We start from the raw sequence: 19,400 nt of genomic DNA on the forward strand, positions 1-19,400 counted from the left end.
GCAGGGATCAGAACTAAAGTTTTGGTCCAGGACACTATCAGGGCGTTGCATACGGCGATGATGTTACGATCTCCGGGCGCAGGAGATCGGCGCACAACGCCATACCACCGCCGCAAACCTCCTGTCGAATATGGCGAGAGTCGATCTTCTCACCGTGTCCGGGCGATAATTGCTTAGTACCCCGTCAGCGCCCCCCAGAGGCGATAACAGGAGGCACTAAGGAGGCCAATTTCCAGGCCTCGATCTTAATCACAGCTATTATTTTCTCTCTGACAGCAGGTACAGTAGGATGGGTGTACCACAGGATGGAGGAGGTTGTGGCTTGTGGGTCAGCAGTGTGATCTGCACCCTTGGTGTCTACTTGCCTTTCTTCTTCCACCACATTCCTGGACCGCTGGAGCCTGCATGAATTTTTCCATGCTACCCTTCCCTTCTGCTGTTCAGCTTTAACCATTCGCACACCCTCAGCCTCTCGTACATATCTTTTATTTATCTCATCATACGTCTGTCATTTAATCATCTTCTGATCTCTGCAGAAGCATTATACAGATCATCCTTTTACTTTTCACTTGCATGTGCCATTTTTCCCTGCCCCCTTTTCCCATGCTCTGTTCTTCCTTATAAGCTGCTCAGCTGTAACATCTTTAGTCTCTGACGAAGGGAGAGAAACCTGAAATGTTAACCTAACCTGGTTCCTTCCTCTACAAATGCTGCCTGATCTGCTGAGTATTTCCACCATTATCTTGTTTTTAGTTTCTATTTCCAGCCACTTGCTTTTGGTTCCAGGAATATCTTTCTGAAGATTTTCAAACTGCCTCCTCTCATGGGATTTTCCAACTGGCAACTGCTGTTTTATATAACCCAGCACAGAGTTACAAGAATTCTCTGGATTTCAAATTTGAAAGGGAATTGTCAGTCAATCCCAAACTGAGCCAATCACAAAATTTGCATAAAGTATTGGGCAATTTCAACACCCAAGAACAGGTGGGTGGGGGCGGCTCAGCTTCCTTGACCTCTTGGAAGAGCAGGCTGAGGTTGTCACACCAGGTGGTGGCAGACATCAGTGCCGGTCCTGGTGGACACACATTATCAGTAGCTGTGAAACTCACCACCACCCTCAATTATTTTGCCCGTGATTCCTTCGAGAGCACTCCAGAGACATCTCGAGTGTCTCGCAGCCCACTGCACATAAATGCATAATACGGGTGATGGATGGATTGTTTGCCAGGGCTGAGAGTTGTGTGATGATAATAGCCACAATGAGCGGCACTTGGATTCGCCTCTCTGGCTGGATTCCCACAGGTACAGGGTACCATCGATTGCATACACATGGTAATCCGAGCACTGCCACAGCAACCAGGAGCTTTTATAAACCACAAGGGATATTTGTCCATTAATGCACAGCTGGTGCGCAACCACAAGAGGTTCATTCATGTGTACCAGATTCCCTGGGAACTGTCATGATGCCTTCATACTGCGGCAGTCCAACATCCCAGACCTTTTTGTTCCAGGCAGCAGACTTAAGGACTGGCTCAAAGGAGACAAGGGATAACTCCTTCCAACTTGGCTCATGCCACCTGTGAACAACCCTTCCAATGAGATGCAGAAGCACTACAACGATAGCCACATGACCATCAGGTGTGTCATTGAGCAAGCCATCGGAATGTTGACGATGCGCTTCAAGTGCCTAGATAGGTCTGGAGGCGCCCGTCAATGAGGGTGCCCCAGAATAATAGTGGTGTTCTGCATCCTGCACAGCATAGGGCAGCAGAGGATTGCAGGTGAAGGAAGACAAAGGGGTTCATCACTCATCTTTGGATGAGAGCATAGAGGAGGAAAAGGATGCAGCTGGGGCACTGTCACCAAACCAGCCACATACATTGCTGCTCAGGATGGCAGGGATGCTCTAATAGCATGAAGATTCAGCGAATGGTGACTCACACAGGAAAACATAACAAATTAAATCCTCCAGCCCACACCCCTTCCCTTCCTATGCACTAAACAGTCCTACAGCCAGGCATCCACCCATTGCACAGCCCCCAATGGGTCTCGTCATGTATTGACATTCATCAAGAAACAAGTGAAAGGATGAGTAGACATCCTGGACACAATAATGGGCAAGATGTGGAAGTAGTGCTAAGCAATAAATTGTATGTGGCATCATATAAAAAAGGAAACTTAATAACATAAAATGTTGTCAAACACTCATGTGCATACCCCTGGTGAATTATAATTTGATAATCTTATGCTTTCCTACCACTTCTATGTGGTGCATCTTGTGTGACTTCAGCAGAGGTAGAGGAAGGCTGCTCAGATACCGGCCCTGACTGTAGAGATGCTTTTGGCCTTCCCTCTCTAGGTTCCGAAGCCTGGAGGGGCTCCCTGCCAAAGACTGCTCCACCTGCAACTGTGCAGGTACAAACTCGGCTATCAAAAGACGAGGCAGCAACGGATGAGAAGTGGGAGCACTTTGAGTGGAGTTCCCACTTCCATGTCCCCTTTAGCCAACGTTCCTCTCCTGGACCAGGACCACATCACTCCTCCCACTCTGCTTGATGGAGATCAGTGACACATTGTAAGTCCACAGATAAGGTATCTGTCATCCTGTTTAAGATAGCAAAGATAGCATGAATTCAGTTGAAAGCCATACATGAAGCTTTATGGTGGCGGCCACTCTCTCCATGGCAGACATTCTCGCAATTCCCTGCACCACTTATCCACTAGTAATCAAGTTGGATTCATCTATCCTCTCCACTATTGTGCAGAGTGTGCATGGCACGTCTGTCATTAACTTGCTAAGTTGCTGATGCACCACTAACATCTCCTTCTCAATGATAGCCATGTGTTCAGCACCTGTGTCCAGCTATAAAGCTTGGTGAGGATTTCGTGCCCTGACGTGGGCTCTCCACATCTGTCCCTGCCACCAGTGTCTGCTCATGCTCAGTTGTGAGGTGTGAATCACCAGGTGAAAACCCAACTAACTGTCTACGTGGACCCACCAAAGTGCGAGTGTTTGTGTTGGTGCATGGCTGTGCGTCCTATGATAGTGCACCCTCAGAAGGAATGAGGTCTTCTGAGCAATCATCAATCATCCTCATGTGTGTCCTGCGACATTTGCTGGCCCTGGAAGATAAAAGCAAGGGATATAAGTCATGGAAATGTCGCAATCCTGACAATCACCATACTCAGTCTCATCATAGTTCAGTTTTTGATGAAATAAAGCCAGTGTATGTGCGTCAGAGATATTTGTAATCATGTCACCAGCTATCTGCGAATTTCCAGTCTCTCCATCTCCGATTGAGAGGGACGCAGATGTGCCACTTATCCCCAGGGCCTTCTCCTGTGCATCTATTTGTGGTGGCCCACCTCCTGTCCTCTCCCTCTCCCTTGCATTTTGCACTCTCTTCTCTTACAAGGAGCCACAAAACGGGTCTGCGAGTGACTGAAGATCAGGTATTCACCCGATGGGTGTAATGAATTTGGTAATTGAGCTTTAATCTTGCATTCTGTGGAACTCACTTTACTGATCTCTAGATAATTTGCTATCTGGGATGTCTAATCTTAATTCCCACATTTATTTCAAACTTCAATACTAATAATCTCCTGTTCTCTCATGATATAGATTTACAGGAGGTTATTTGGGCCAAAAGGTGAAAACAGGCACTAAATGAGTGCAGTGCTAATACGACTAGCCTATTTGAAATTCTGGATTTAGCATACAATTTTGGTCCTAATTGCCCATTCCATAACTTGAACTTGCCTGGAGGTGTTAAATCAGAAACCTGCAGGCTTAGTACTCAAGCACTGATTAGATGCAATTTTCATGGACCAGTATATGTGGGTTTCTCGCACCCACTTACACTGAAGGTGTGGCGTGCTCTGGCTGGCGCACAGCAGCATGTTGCAGGAAATGACTCAGGGGCCGAGGGAGAGGACACACATGTTCTCCGATGTAGCACTGGAGGTCCTGGTGGAGGAGGTCCAGAGGAGGAGGGATGTTCTGTACCCACAAAGGGCAAGGAATCCACCTCGCCTTCCTCCCCCTCTTGTCCCCCTCTCCTGCAGTAGCTGCTGCTGGTCTACCTGGCCTCATGACCTCCTCCCATTCCTCCTGCTTACCAAGGGGGACCCCTAGCAAGATGGAAATGACCATGCAGTCTCTTTCTTCTGGTGACTCCTATAAGGTGGAGTAGCACAGCACTTGCTCTTTTTAGGTGAAGTCCTCAGAGAATATCTGGAATAAATGTTGCTCAGACATTGGTGAAGTCTTGACAATGCATCCCAGAAAGTCTCCTGATGTGTTTCAGAGGTCCTCTTCACAGCTCCAGCAGCAATGGACAGGAAATGGTGAGATTCTCTTTAAGTAGCACTTGAAATCAACATCAATGCTGTGTTTACTCCCAAACAGCTGGTCACTGTTAGGAGAGGGCATTAGTTGAAGTGCTAGCCACTAAAATGCAGTGCAGCCTCTTTAATGAGTGCTAGCAGGCATTATAAGTGGCAATCAGTGGTTTATTGAGCCTCCAAGCAGCTGTTCGAGCACTGGCTTCAACTCCTTTACCAAGATGGTGCCTTGCGCTAAACGCGGATAAACCGGCATTCCAGCTTAAGACCTCATTTAGGCTACCTCGGAGGCTCTTTAATGCCTAACGTATTGAGCAAAAATCACCCCCACAAATTTTTGGAAATACATGCAATTTATTGTCCTGCACTGTCAATAGAAATTCTATAAGCTGGAATGTTTTACATAAAGGAAATATTCCCACAGAATTGTTGAACAAAAAAATCAATTGCTAATATTGACCTGCAGCAAGTTTCACTTTTCCATAAAAATTCTTCAAGTACGTAAAACCCAACGGGCCAAATCAATTCATCGAAGGAATAAGTTGCAGAATTCTATCTTAAGATGCTGCTCCCTGAGTATTTCAGCCTCTATATATTTGAATGTTGGAGGGTCTATAACCAGAGTTGTTGGCAGCCTTCTATAGTTATGGGCATGTAGACTATTCAATGACCATTTGTTTCATTGTTGTGATGAACCAATGTTCTCCAATATGACAAGTCTAATTTCAGTATGTTCAGTAAAAAAAATGATTTATTCAGATTTGAAGTAATATTGCTTTGTTGTTATTTTGAGGTATCTCTTGTTCATCTGAATGGAAGAGAGCTTAATGCTATGGAAAATAAGTCTTCAGCTTATCGCAGTTCACTTTATGGCCTTACAGTTGAATTTCAATGTTTCTATTTAATGCTGAAAAGTTATAATAAACTAAAGAGAATTCCAGCTATGAGTATATCATCCACTACACAGAAATTGCTTCTACCCCAGAATTCACTGTGTATCTAGAGGCTAGAGAACAAAATTGACAGGGAGTTAATAAGTGACACTGATATTGGGCCATATTCTGATTTTACCACGATCCTGGGTGTGTTATATGCTGCAGATCAGTGTAAAAATATAACTCATATCCATGGAAGATGTAATTAATGTACAAACACACCACATGGATGAAGGTCTTTTTTGTATTTAGTACCACTACCTTTGGGTTGAGATTTTCCCTTTAGAAACAATGTTATGGTCTTTTCTGCTAGTGGGGAGCCTCATGAGCCAGGGCACATATCACAAATTCAGACTTGTATTGCCCTCCATTTTACGACCATTAATTTTATTGGATAGAAAGGCCTAGGCTATACACACACAAGTTTCTGATACGCATTTCCCACTGGCGAGACCTCCCGTCAACAGCACTGTTATAAAATTGGCACATATACATCTTACCTATAGATTGGGAAGAAACTAAAGAGTAGGGTCAACTTAATCCAGAAACTCACCGGATCCACATGGGGAGCAGACGCTCAAACCCTCCGTACGGCAACACTCACCCTGGTGTACTCTACAGCGGAGTACTGCTCTCGGGCATGGCCATCAAGTCCATATGTCAAATCCGTTGATGTCCAGCTGAATTCTACTATGAGAATTATCACCGGTATGCTTTTATCAACACCAACACCTTGGCTGCCCATGCTTGCAAACATCACATCACCCCAACCACACCTACGCCGTGGAATATGGAGTCTCCAGACAATACAACCATTACACCAGCAAAAACATGCCAATCCAGGCCAACTTGAACAGTCTACCACCAACCCATCTCAAATCTAGAAGGCCATTTTGGACTGTCGCCGAAGCCCTTCAGCGATCTCCCCTCAGCCTTGATGACTGATGACGAAATGCTTGCAAGAACTGCGACATACAGAATGGATTCCTCATAGTGGACCTCACAGTACAACCTGAAGGATCAAATCTTCCTCGCAAACAGTGGACAATCTTCAATTGCCTCAGAACTGGTTTCGTAGATGCTGCCACCTTCTCCATAGATGGAAGATTAAAGCATCCCCATCACGCAACGATGGAGCTCCTAATCAGATCCTGGAGCACATCATTGAGCACTGCCCTCAGAGAAAATTTGCAGGCAGCCCACAAGATATCCACGCGTTACACCGGAAGCATTAGCCTGGATATCCAACTTAGATATTGACATTTGATTTGGTTTGCTACTACCATACGAAAGAAGAAGACCTATAGATTCAAAAATGGACAAATGTTCTTTCCCATTTATGGGAGTGTAATTCCGTCTCGCCTCTGTTGCGGTGTTAATCGAGGCGGAGCAGTACTTTTAGCACCTTGAAAAAGTTTGCACCTCCCGCCCAGAAATTCGTCAGAATCGGTCGAAGAGCTGACAGGGGTGATAAATCAACTGTTGCACACCAGAGCTGGGGGGACAATAACAAAAGTTTGGACAGTACATTTCGCAGACTCATTGCGCATGCGTGGAACTCTGAATCAGATCCCAGGAAAAGCCGAGTCTTAAAGGTGCGGCAAAGTAATGCACCTATTAAAGTTTTCAAAATCACTTCTTTTCAACCTGTACTGGTATGTCTGTCTGCCCCTGCAAACTCAAAGGCTCACGCACCGTGCCGTGTGTAAACGTTACACTGACTGTGACCTCTGAAGGAAGTGCTTCCTCATCCCTTTAAGTAGCCACCAGTTAACGACTCTGCAAGCCTGGACCGACTGTTTTTCCAGACGTTGTTCTTGGCGGGCGCTAAATGAAGCAGCCGCAACTCATTTAGCGAGCTGTGCGCAAGCGTGGGCGTTGCACCAGAAATACATCATACACAAGAACACAAGAAAGAGGAGCAGGAGTAGACCATTTGATCCCTCGAGCCTGCTCCACCATTCAATAAAATCATGGCTGATCTGATCATGGACTCGGTTCCACTTCCCTGCCCGCTCCGCATAACACTTTATTCCCATATCTCTCAAAAATCTGTCCATCTCTGCCTTAAATATATTCAATGACCCAGCCTCCACAGCTCTCTGGGGCGGAGAATTCCACAGATTTACAACCCTCTCAGAGAAGAAATTCCTCCTCATCTCAGTTTTAAATGGGCGGCTCCTTATTCTGAGACTATGCCCCCTAGTTTTAGTTTCACCGATGAGTGGAAATATCCTCTCTACATCCACCTTGTCCAGTCCTCTCATTATCTTATATGTTTTGATAAGATCACCTCTTATTCTTCTGAACTCCAATGAGTATAGACCCAACCTACTCAACCTATCTTCATAAGTCAACCCTCTCAGCTCCGGAATAAACCGAGTGAACCTTCTCTGAACAGCCTCCAATGCGAGTATATCCTTCCTTAACGATCGTCAGCAGCCAGGCGCGAGTGGTTTGCGCCCCTGGTGAGCCTCGAATGAATTTTCCGTCAGGGCGCTAAGAGCTGCACGCCCAATCGCTAAGCTCTAACACTCGCATTATTGCCCCCTCTGGCCGCTAACTGAGGCTGTAGACAACCGAAAATCTAGCCCCTTATCTTATGTAAACATCAACCAAGCTGTCTGATTCCTCTAATAACTCCAAAAAGTCATGTGATCTTTTCAAACACATGCTTATTGTGAAAGGGATATTAAACAACATATAACACGGTGAGACAAAGTTATTCCGCACATGTTCCACATGTGTGCGATAGCAAATTGACCAGATCTACTTTGCCACAAGTAAATAGCAGTTTAAAAACATTAATCAGCTTTGCTCTTGCTCTCAAAACCAGCCAAGATTAGATACAGCCACAGCAATCCAGCGGAGGTTGCTGTGGTTTCAATGACACAAAGTAAATTGCTAAACAGAAGCATGAAAATAATGAAAGTTGAATGTATACATTTATTTCAAATTTCTACACCATGTAATATGGCTTTCCTAATTGATGCATGGTCCAGAATTCCATTTGAAGTGTAGCAGAACAGAATTTATAGCAAATTGTAAGATTCTGGGGTATCTTTTTTCACAATTACTCGTGGCAGAGGAAGGTAATGAATCATTCTGAACGTCCTGTTGAGAAAAAAGTTCAAAGCCATTTGACAATACAAAGCATTGCCTTCTAACACTAACCAAAAAAGTCAATTAAAAAAAACTCTCGAATACACCCCACTAATTAACACATGAGCCTCTTCCATACCCTTCGAAGATTACCTATCATCTGTGACACTACTCCACAGTATTCTGTTCAAGGAAAATAATACACGGTACTAGACTAAACCTTCATGCGAAAACAAAAATGGATCTAAACTTTCAATAACATATTAACAAAACGGAAGTGCATATAAATTTGAAGGCAACAGAGCAAGTTGCTGGATATATTGTTTGATCCACTTGTGAAGAAGTCCCATTTACTGTTCACTTGGACAAAAATCATCAAGTACAGATACTCGTTTGCAGTGTTGTGTATTTAAACTAGCATTGCTGTTACTCTTTCAGCCATCATATCTTCCAAGCAGAGTCTCCTTATCAGGAATTTCCATTAAAATTATAATGGTAATTTGGTCCATAGATTCTATTTTATTTTGTGCATGTGCTCTTTAAGGTGAAAAAAGGCAGGGCTAAAAAATAGAACATCCTTCCACGTTTTGCTCCCAGTGGTGTTGAAGCTCTTCAAGCTCTTTGCATGCACAGTCAGGTATCTTATTGCACAATATTTTCTTATCAGTCCATGGTGGGTGGCAGTCAACAAGCTGCCATAAGTAACTCCTGCCATAATGACAGGTAATTGCTATTTAAAAAAAAAGAAAAATTAATTGTTAGCAGATAGCTGTGAGTCCATTAAATCTGAGGGAGTACATAAGAATATAAGAACATAAGAATTAGGAACAGGAGTAGGCCATCGAGCCCCTCGAGCCTGCTCCGCCACTCAACTAGATCATGGCTGATCTGGCCGTGGACTCAGCTCCATTTACCCGCCCGCTCCCCGTAACCCTTAATTCCCTTATTGGTTAAAATCTATCTATCTGTGATTTGAATACATTCACTGAGCTAGCCTCAACTGCTTCCCTGGGCAGAGAATTCCACAGATTCACAACCCTCTGGGAGAAGAAATTCCTTCTCAACTCGGTTTTAAATTGGCTCTCCCGTATTTTGAGGATGTGCCCCCTAGTTCTAGTCTCCCCGACCAGTGGAAACAACCTCTCTGCCTCTATCTTGTCTATCCCTTTCATTATTTTAAATGTTTCTATAAGATCACCCCTCATCCTTCTGAACTCCAATGAGTAAAGACCCAGTCTACTCAATCTATCATCATAAGGTAACCCCCTCATCTCCGGAATCAGCCTAGTGACTCATCTCTGTACCCCCTCCAAAGATGGTATATCCTTCCTTAAGTAAGGTGACCAAAACTGCACGCAGTACTCCAGGTGCGGCCCCACCAATACCCTGTACAGTTGCAACAGGACCTCCCTGCTTTTGTACTCCATCCCTCTCGCAATGAAGGCCAACATTCCATTCGCCTTCCTGATTACCTGCTGCACCTGCAAACTAACTTTTTGGGATTCATGCACAAGGACCCCCAGGTCCCTCTGCACCTCAGCATGCTGTAATTTCTCCCCATTCAAATAATATTTCCTTTTACTGTTTTTTTTTCCAAGGTGGATGACCTCACATTTTCCGACATTGTATTCCATCTGCCAAACCTTAGCCCATTCGCTTAACCTATCTAAATCTCTTTGCAGCCTCTCTGTGTCATCCACACAACCCGCTTTCCCACTAATCTTTGTGTCATCTGCAAATTTTGTTGCACTACACTCTGTCCCCTCTTCAAGGTCATCTATGTATATTGTAAACAGTTGTGGTCCCAGCACCGATCCCTGCAGCACACCACTAACCACTGATTTCCAACCCGAAAAGGACCCATTTATCCCGAGTCTCTGCTTTCTGTTAGCCAGCCAATTCTCTATCCATGCTAATCCATTTCCTCTGACTCTGCGTACCTTTATCTTCTGCAGTTACCTTTTGTGTGGCACCCTATCGAATGCCTTTTGGAAATCTAAATACACCACATCCATCGGTACACCTCTATCCACCATGCTCTTTATATCCTCAACGAATTCCAGTAAATTAGTTAAACATGATTTCCCCTTCATGAATCCATGTTGCGTCTGCTTGATTGCACTATTCCTATCTAGAAGTCCCGCTATTTCTTCCTTATTGATAGCTTCAAGCATTTTCCCCACTACAGATGTTAAACTAACCGGCCTATAGTTATCTGCCTTTTATCTGCCCCATTTTTTAAACAGAGGCGTTACATTAGCTGCTTTCCAATCCAATGGTACCTCCCCAGAGTCCAGAGAATTTTGGTAGATTATAACGAATGCATCTGCTATAACTTCCGCCATCTTTTTTAATACCCTGAGATGTATTTCATCAGGATCAGGGGACTTGTCTACCTTGAGTCCCATTAGCCTATCCAGCACTACCCCACTAGTGATAGTGATTGTCTCAAGGTCCTCCCTTCCCACATTCCCGTAACCAGCAATTTTTGGCATGGTTTTTGTGTCTTCCACTGTGAAGACCGAAGCAAAATAATTGTTTAAGGTCTCAGCCATTTCCACATTTCCCATTATTAAATCCCCCTTCTCATCTTCTAAGGGACCAACATTTACTTTAGTCACTCTTTTCCGTTTTATATATCGGTAAAAGCTTTTACTATCAGTTTTTATGTTTTGCGCAAGTTTACTTTCGTAATCTATCTTTCCTTTCTTTATTGCTTTCTTAGTCATTCTTTGCTGTCGATTAAAATTTTCCCAATCTTCTAGTTTCCCACTAACCTTGGCCACCTTACACGCATTGGTTTTTAATTTGATACTCTCCTTTATTTCCTTGGTTATCCACGACTGGTTATACCTTCTCTTACCGCCCTTCTTTTTCACTGGAATATATTTTTGTTGAGCATTATGAAAGAGCTCCTTAAAAGTCCTCCACTGTTTCTCAATTGTGCCACCGTTTAGTCTGTGTTCCCAGTCTACTTTAGCCAACTCTGCGCTCATCCCACTGTAGTCCCCTTTGTTTAAGCATAGTACGCTCGTTTGAGACACTACTTCCTCACCCTCAATCTGTAGGTGGCTTTGAAGACATATCATTTTGACTTACGCATCACACTCTTCAGATTCAGGCTTTAGCATAGAGGACCTGAATATGCAGGTGTGGAATTAAAACCATTTCTAATATGAAGCCAAAAACAATTTTAGGAGCCCTAATTTATTCCATTAATAGGTACAATGGCTCGGAATTTGTGGTTGTAATGAGGACAAAACTGTCAGCGTTCACCGTCATTACTGTGTAAAACTGATAGCAACTTCTGGAGTCCACACATGCGCAGTTAAATGCAGAAATCCAGAAGGTGCTGTCTGTGATACCCTGCTGCTCCACAGGGTGCGCTGTTGCAGTCCTCGCAGATGGAAATCAATTAGAAATCACTGACTTGACGTGAACTTCAAAATTTTACGCACTATTCTCGCTGTAACAACCCTTGAAAAAGTTAAACCTTGTTGAATGAGTTTTTAACGGCATGCTAAGCCATAATTACTGATGAACAGCCTCTCTGGCCCTGAAAAACTAATGTTATATTTGTGGAGTGTAATTTTCTCCATTCCATGATAAAAGTTACATAAACTTTTCAAATAATAAATTATTTTTTTAAAGCTTGTTTATGATATTTCAGCTTCTACCTTAATCCCATGTGTATGTCCCAATCTTTATTTCACTTTCTGTAAAATTACAAAAAGTGAATGATAAAACTTACTTTTTACTTCCTGCTTTGCTGTTTGTGAGAATTCTTCAATATGATTGGCTGCTTAGCCTGCTTGATGATATCACTGCTGCTGGATACCAGAGGTCCCCTTTTAATGGTGCCAGAATTAACGTCGGAAATGGTGAAATTGACACCACAGAGCCTGCTAAAGTTTTGTGGACTGTTTTCTTCGAGGTCAGTGGCGAGCACTGTCACCTCACCACTGACACAATATACGGGCCTATGTGAATCTTAATTACTAATTCCTACCACAGTGCATTGTATATTTTTTCGAGAGTTAATAAATCCAACTTCTGTCATTGTAAGTTGACTTCACTGTATATTTCTCTAACAGTTCAGCAGAACGGTTAATAAGGTTAATCCAAGGATTAAGTCCTTTGTTGAGGACACTTGATGAGGTGTTTTTTTACAAGGAGCTCTAAATATGAATTATTATTACTTGAAGGTCATTATTGTTAGAATAAACTGCAGGTGTTAGACCTTTGTCCTTGATTCTGAAATGCTCTGCGTATTAAGCCTCTGGTCATAATAGAATCTGACAGTCCATTTTTATGGTAACATATAATTACTTAATAAGATAACAATAAGTGCCTGAAGTTCATTTTTCTTCCATATTGATGAAAGATACAGTGGAATCCTTTCATAGTGAAATCTTGCTTGCTACGAAAAATAATAAATCACAATCAGAAGCAAGCTAATTTCATACTCATCCCAAAACACTTCAGTAAAATTAAGAAAATTCAGGTTTAGTTACATTAAACAGCAAAACTCAACTTAAAATATTGCATTTTTGACATTCATAGATGGCGGTAGGTTTTAATTTTCTGAGGGCTGACCGGCGGAGCATGCTAGCTGCCCGCCTGATCCGTCCAGCAGGAGGCCAGAGCCATTTTGAAGACCAGGCCTCATTAACATGCCACCAGCGAGCGGAACACCCCAAGGCTGTACCTCGCGGGTTTCAGGTGACTTGGACACTGGCCCGACCAGCAGAAAGGTAGATTTGGGATGGGGTGGGGGAGGGCGCATGGACTAGGGGGAGCCCAGGGCTGTGGCGGCCGAATTCACCCTGACTCCACCTGGCCCCACAAATAGCGTTTATTCTTACCTTTTTGGAGCCTCCTCCACCCAGTGGAAGGCCTGAGTTAAAAGGGCACTGGTGTGTTTGTATGTCGACTACCTCGATTTTAATTCTGCTACCGCCCCAGGACGGAGGACGTTAAACTCACCCCCAGAGAGTTAATCAAAGACTGCCATTCAAAAAAGATGCTGCATTCTCTGCTCCTTCAAGTCGGGTGCCTGACCCAACAAACATTACATACATTGTCAGAAGAACTATGATTAAAACTTTGGTTCTCATCAGAATCAATTATCATGAGAGATTAGGCACATGACTGGATCTAATGTTGCCACTGATCTATGAGAGGTATTCAGTTTTTTCTTATGGGCTGAGCAATGAAAGAGGAGGATATGATTTCCACCATAACTTGGTGGAAACAGCTGTTAATAATGCATTTACATACAAAGTGAATTGGCACATTGAAAAATTGACGTAATGGCTTTGTTTTTTAAACCTTTGTTCTGACGGTCAGCTCCGCAGTACATCCTCCCACATTGCAAGATGGTCCACTAAGCCTCCTCCACCATGCAATGACATCCATGATTCTGCCTCCTCTCCCCGTTTGCTGGGGATACATTGTTCATTATCCACACAGAATGGAATCAATGGGGTCAAGTTTCGGCTGGAGTTGCTCCTATTTTTTTGGAGCAACGAGGTTAGAATGGAGTATCTTAGAAATTGCAATTCTCGGCATTGAGTTTGCTCCAGTTCTAGTGAGTTGGAATAGTTTTATTTTAGAACAAATGTTTTTTTCAAAAGGGGCCGTGTCCGGCCACTTATGCCTGTTTTGCAAGTTTAGGCAGCGAAAACTTACTCCAAACTAACTTAGAATGCAGTAAGTGTAGATTTTTGTACGCTCAGAAAAACCTTGCCTACACTTAGAAATCAGGCAAAAGGAATGAGAGATGGGGGGGGTGGGGAGGGAAGTTTACAAACATGAAACACATCACTTTTACAAATAAAGAGCCATCATCAATAGTAAATGATAAATAAACCAATAAATCAACCAATAAATCAATCAAAAAAATTAAAAAATTAAAAATAAAAAAATTAATTAAAAAATCAATAAATAAAAAATTACGTTTCTACTCACCGACTACAGCACCGGGAACCCTCCAACAGTATGCTGGTATGGGCCCCCCCTCCCAGTGTGTCTGTCTATGTCAGTGTCTCTCTCTCTCTCTCTCTGTCTGTCTGTCTGTCAGTGTCTCTCTTCCTGTTTGTCAGTGTCTCTGTGTTTCTGACAGCGAGGGGGTGGGGGAGGGGGGGAGAGGGGGTGGTGGAGGGGGAGGAGAGAGAGGGGAGGGGGAGGGGGAGGGGAGAGATGGGGAGGGGGAGAGGGAGAGGGAGAGGGGAGGCGGGGAGGGGGGAGAGGGAGGGACGGGGAGGGGGGGGAGGGAGAGGAAAGGGGGGGGAGTGAGAGGGACAGGAGAGGAGGGGAGGTGGAGGGGTGAGAGGAGAGGGAGGGAGGGGGGAGAGGAGAGGGAGGGGAGGAGAGGAGAGGGAGGGAAGGGGGAGAGGAGTGGGAGGGAGGGGGAGAGGAGTGGGAGGAAGGTGGAGAGGAGTGGGAGGGAGGGGGAGAGGAGTGGGAGGAAGGTGGAGAGGAGTGGGAGGGAGGGGGAGAGGAGAGGGAGGGAGAGGGAGGGAGAGGGGGAAGAGGAGAGGGAGGGAGGGGGAGAGGAGAAGGAGGAAGGGGGGAGAGGAGAGGGAGGGAGAGGGGGGAGAGGAGAGGGGGGGAGAGAGGAGAGGGAGGGAGGGGGAGGGGGAGAGGAGGGGGAGAAGAGAGGGAGGGAGGGAGAGAAGAGGGAGGGAGGGATGGAGAGGGAGGAGAGGGGGGAGGCTGAATAGGCCTGGCCGCTGAGAGGAAGCCGGACCGAAGACGTGGAGAGGGGAGGGGAGGGGAGGAGGTGGGTAGGGGAGCGGACCGGACCAGACCTGAAGGGGAGGGGGAGGCGGAGCGGAGTGGGAGCTGGGGGGGATCAGCAGCCAGCGGAGCAGGAGCTGAACGGGGGGTGGGTGATGGGGGGTTGCGGGAGAGAACCAGACCGGGAGCGGGAGCACGAGCTGGTGGGGGGGCTGTGGGAGAGAGCCAGACCGGGAGCGGGAGCGGGAGTTGGGAGGGGGGGCTGTGGGAGAGAGCCAGACCGGGAGCGGGAGCAGGAGCTGGGGGGTGGGCCGTGGGAGAGAGCCAGACTGGGAGCGGGAGCACGAGCTGGGGGTGGGCTGTGGGAGAGAGACAGACCGGGAGCGGGAGCGGGAGTTGGGGGGGCTGCTGTGGGAGAGAGCCAGACCGGGAGCGGGAGCAGGAGTTGGGGGGCGGGGGAGTGTGCGGGAAAGAGCCGGACCGGGAGCGGGAGCTGCGGGGTGGGGGAGGTGCGCGGGAAAGTGCCGGACCGGGAGCAGGAGCTGCGGGGTGGGCAGTGCGGGAGTGAGCCAGACCGGGAGTGGGAGCTGGGCAGGGGGGATGTGCAGGAGAGAGCCGAAGCGGGAGCGGGAGCGGGAGCGGGAGCTGGGGGTGTGCACAGGAGAGAGCCGGACTGGGAGCGGGAGCTGCGGGGTGGGCGGTGTGGGAGAGAGCCAGACCGGGAGCGGGGGCGGGAGGTGTGGGCGGGGGGGGGGGGAGGGAGGTTGTGCAGGAGAGAGCCGGACCGGGAGCAAAAGCTGGGGGCGGGGAGGGTGCAGGAGAGAGCCGGAGGGAGCGGGAGCTGAACGGGGGCCGGGGGGGGCGGCGGGGAGCCGGATCCGGAGCTGGATCAGGAGCTTGAGGAGGGAGGTCCAGTCCGATCTTCGCCGCCCCAGTGAGCCCATTCAGCCAGGGCTAGGGGCGGCGTGCTTCGGGCCCCTCCCACACAGTTTCGGCCGCCTGGAGCTACTTCACATGCGCGCTACAGTGTTTTCAGTGCCGGGACCTGGCTCCACCCCCCACAGCTTGTGCTGCGCTGCGTCGAGGGCCTGGATCGACCTGAGGGAGTGGAAAATACCGAGGTAGGTTTTCGGCGCGGTTTTGAGTGCGGAAATCAGGCATGTCTCGCGGGGCTGCGCCGTTCTAGGCGCGACCCGGAACTTGACCCCAATAACTCTACAATATATATTACTGTATGGGGACGATTTCACATGAACACGATGTGCAGCAAAGTTAGAACATAAGAGCATAAGAACATAAAAAATAGGAGCTGGAATAGGCCCCTCAAACCTGCTCCGCTATTCTATATGATCTTGACTGATCCGATCATGGACTCAGCTCCACTTCCCTGCCCTCTCCCCATAACCTCTTAATCCTTTATCAGTTAAGAAACTGTCTATCTCTGTCTTAAATTTATTCAATGTCCCAGCTTCCACAGCTCTCTGAGGCAGCAAATTCCACAGATTTACAACCCGCTGAGAAAATAAATTTCTCCTCATCTCAGTTTTAAATGGGCGGCCACTTATTCTAAGATTATGTCCCCTAGTTCTAGTCTCCCCCATCAGTGGAAACATTCTCTCTGCATTCACCTCGTCAAGCCCCCTCATAATCTTATACGTTTCGATAAGATCACCTCTCAGAATTTCGATGAGTAGAAGCCTAACCTACTCAACCTTTCCTCATAAGTCAACCCCCTCATCTCTGGAATCAACCTAGTGAACCTTCCCTGAACTGCCTCCAAAGCAAGTATATCCTTTCGTAAATATGGAAACCAAAACCGCACGCAGTATTCCAGGTGTAGCCTCATCAATACCCTGTATACGTGTCACAAGACTTCCGTGCTTTTATACTCCATCCCCTTTGCAATAAAAACCAAGATTCCATTGGTCTTCCAGATCACTTGCTGTACCTGCATACTAACCTTTTGTGTTTCATGCACAAGTACCCCCCGGTCCCGCTGTACTGCGGCACTTTGCAATCTTTCTCAATTTAAATAGTAACTTGCTCTTTGATTTTTTTTTCTGCCAAAGTGCATGACCTCACACTTTCCAACATTATACTCCATCTGCCAAATTTTTGCCCACTGTCCTTTTGCAGATTTTTTGTGTCCTCCTCACACATTGCTTTTCATCCCATCTTTGTATCGTCAGCAAACTTGGCTACGTTATACTCAGTCCCTTCTTCCAAATCGTTAATATAGATTGTAAATAGTTGGGGTCCCAGCACTGACCCTGCAGCACCCCACTAGTTACTGATTGCCAACCTGAGAATGAACCATTTATCCCGACTCTCTGTTTTCTGTTAGTTAGTCAATCCTCTATCCATGCTAATATATTACCCCCAACCCCGTGAATATTTATCTTGTGCAGTAATCTTTTATGTGGCACCTTGTCAAATGCTTTCTGGAAGTCCAAATACACCACATCCACTGTTCCCCTTTATCCACCCTGTTCGTTACATCCTCAAAGAATTCCAATAAATTTGTCAAACATGACTTTCCCTTCATAAATCCACGCTGACTCTGCCTGACTGAATTATGCTTTTCCAAATGTCCTGTTACTACTTCTTTAATAATGGACTCCAACATTTTCCCAACCACAGATGTTAGGCTAACTGGTCTATAGTTTCCTGTTTTTTGTCTGCCTCCTTTTTTAAATAGGGGCGTTACATTTGCAGTTTTCCAATCAGCTGGGACCTCCCCAGAATCCAGGGAATTTTGGTAAATTACAACAGTGCATCCACTATCCCTGCCACTACTTCTCTTAAGACCCTAGGATGCAAGCCATCAGGTCCAGGGTATTTATCTGCCTTTCATCCCATTATCTTACTGAGTACTGCCTCCTTAGTGATTGTGATTGTGTTAAATCCCCCCGCCCCCATAGCCCCTTGACTATCCACTGATGGGATATTGTTAATGTCCTCTACTGTAAAAACTGATATAAAATTTTGTTCAGAGTTTCTGCCATCTCCATGTTCCCCATTACTAATTCCCCGGTCTTGTCCTCTAAGGAACCAACATCTACTTCAGCCACTCTTTTCCTTTTTATATACCTATAGACACTCTTGCTATCTGTTTTTATATGTTGTGCTAGTTTATTTTCATAGTCTATCTTCCCTTTCTTAATCATTTTTTTAGTCATTCTTTGCTGGCTTTTAAAAGCTTCCCAATCTTCTGTCCTCCCACTAGTTTTGGCCACTTTGTATGCCCTTGTTTTTAATTGTATACCGCCTTTATTTCTTTAGTTAGCCACGGATGGCTATCTTTTCTCATGCCTTTCCTCCTCACTGAAATATATTTTTCTTGAGAGTTGTGAAATATCTTCTTAAATGTACGCCACTGTTCATCAACCGTCCTATACTTTAATCTATTTTCACAGCCCACTTTAGCTAACTGCCCTCTAACCTTCATACTCTTTTTTATTTAAGCTTAGCACACTCACCCGCCATCTGAATTTGAAATTCAATCATGCTATGATCACTCATTCCAAAGGGATCCTTTACTCGGAGATTGTTTATTAATCCTGTCTCATTACACAGGACCAGATTTAAGATAGCCTGCTCCCTGGTTGGTTTCATTACATACTGCACAAGGAACCCGTCCCTTATGTACTCTGTGAACTCTTCCTCAAAGCTACCCTGACCAATTTGATTTGTCCAATCAATATGGAGGTTTATATCACCCATGATTATTGCTGTTCCCTTTTTACAAGCCCCCAATATTTCCTGGTTTATGCTCTGACCAACAGGGTTGCTACTATTAGGGGGCCTATCAACATCATAGGCAGTCCCTCGGAATCGAGGAAGACTTGCTTCCACTCTTAGCATGAATTCTTAGGTGGCTGTACAGTCCAAAACGAGAAGCACAGTCTCTGTCACAGGTGGGACAGATAGTCGTTGAGGAAAAGGGTGAGCCTGGTTTGCCGCACGCTCCTTCCGCTACCTGCGCTTGATTTCTGCATGCTCTCGGTGACGGTACTCGAGGAGCTCAGCGCCCTCCCGAATGCACTTCCTCCACTTGGGGCGGTCTATGGCCAGGGATTCCCAGGTGTCAGTGGGGATGTCGCACTTTACCAGGGAGGCTTTGAAGGTGTCCTTGTAACATTTCCTCTGCCTGCCTTTGGCTCATTTGCCGTGGCTGAGTTCCGAGTAGAGCGCTTGCTTTTGGAGTCTCGTGTCTGGCATGCGAACTACGTGGCCTGCCCAGCGGAGCTGATCAAGTATGGTCAGTGCTTCGATGCT

This window comes from Pristiophorus japonicus, chromosome 4, assembly GCF_044704955.1.
Source record: "Pristiophorus japonicus isolate sPriJap1 chromosome 4, sPriJap1.hap1, whole genome shotgun sequence".
Classification (NCBI taxonomy): Eukaryota; Metazoa; Chordata; class Chondrichthyes; family Pristiophoridae; genus Pristiophorus; species Pristiophorus japonicus.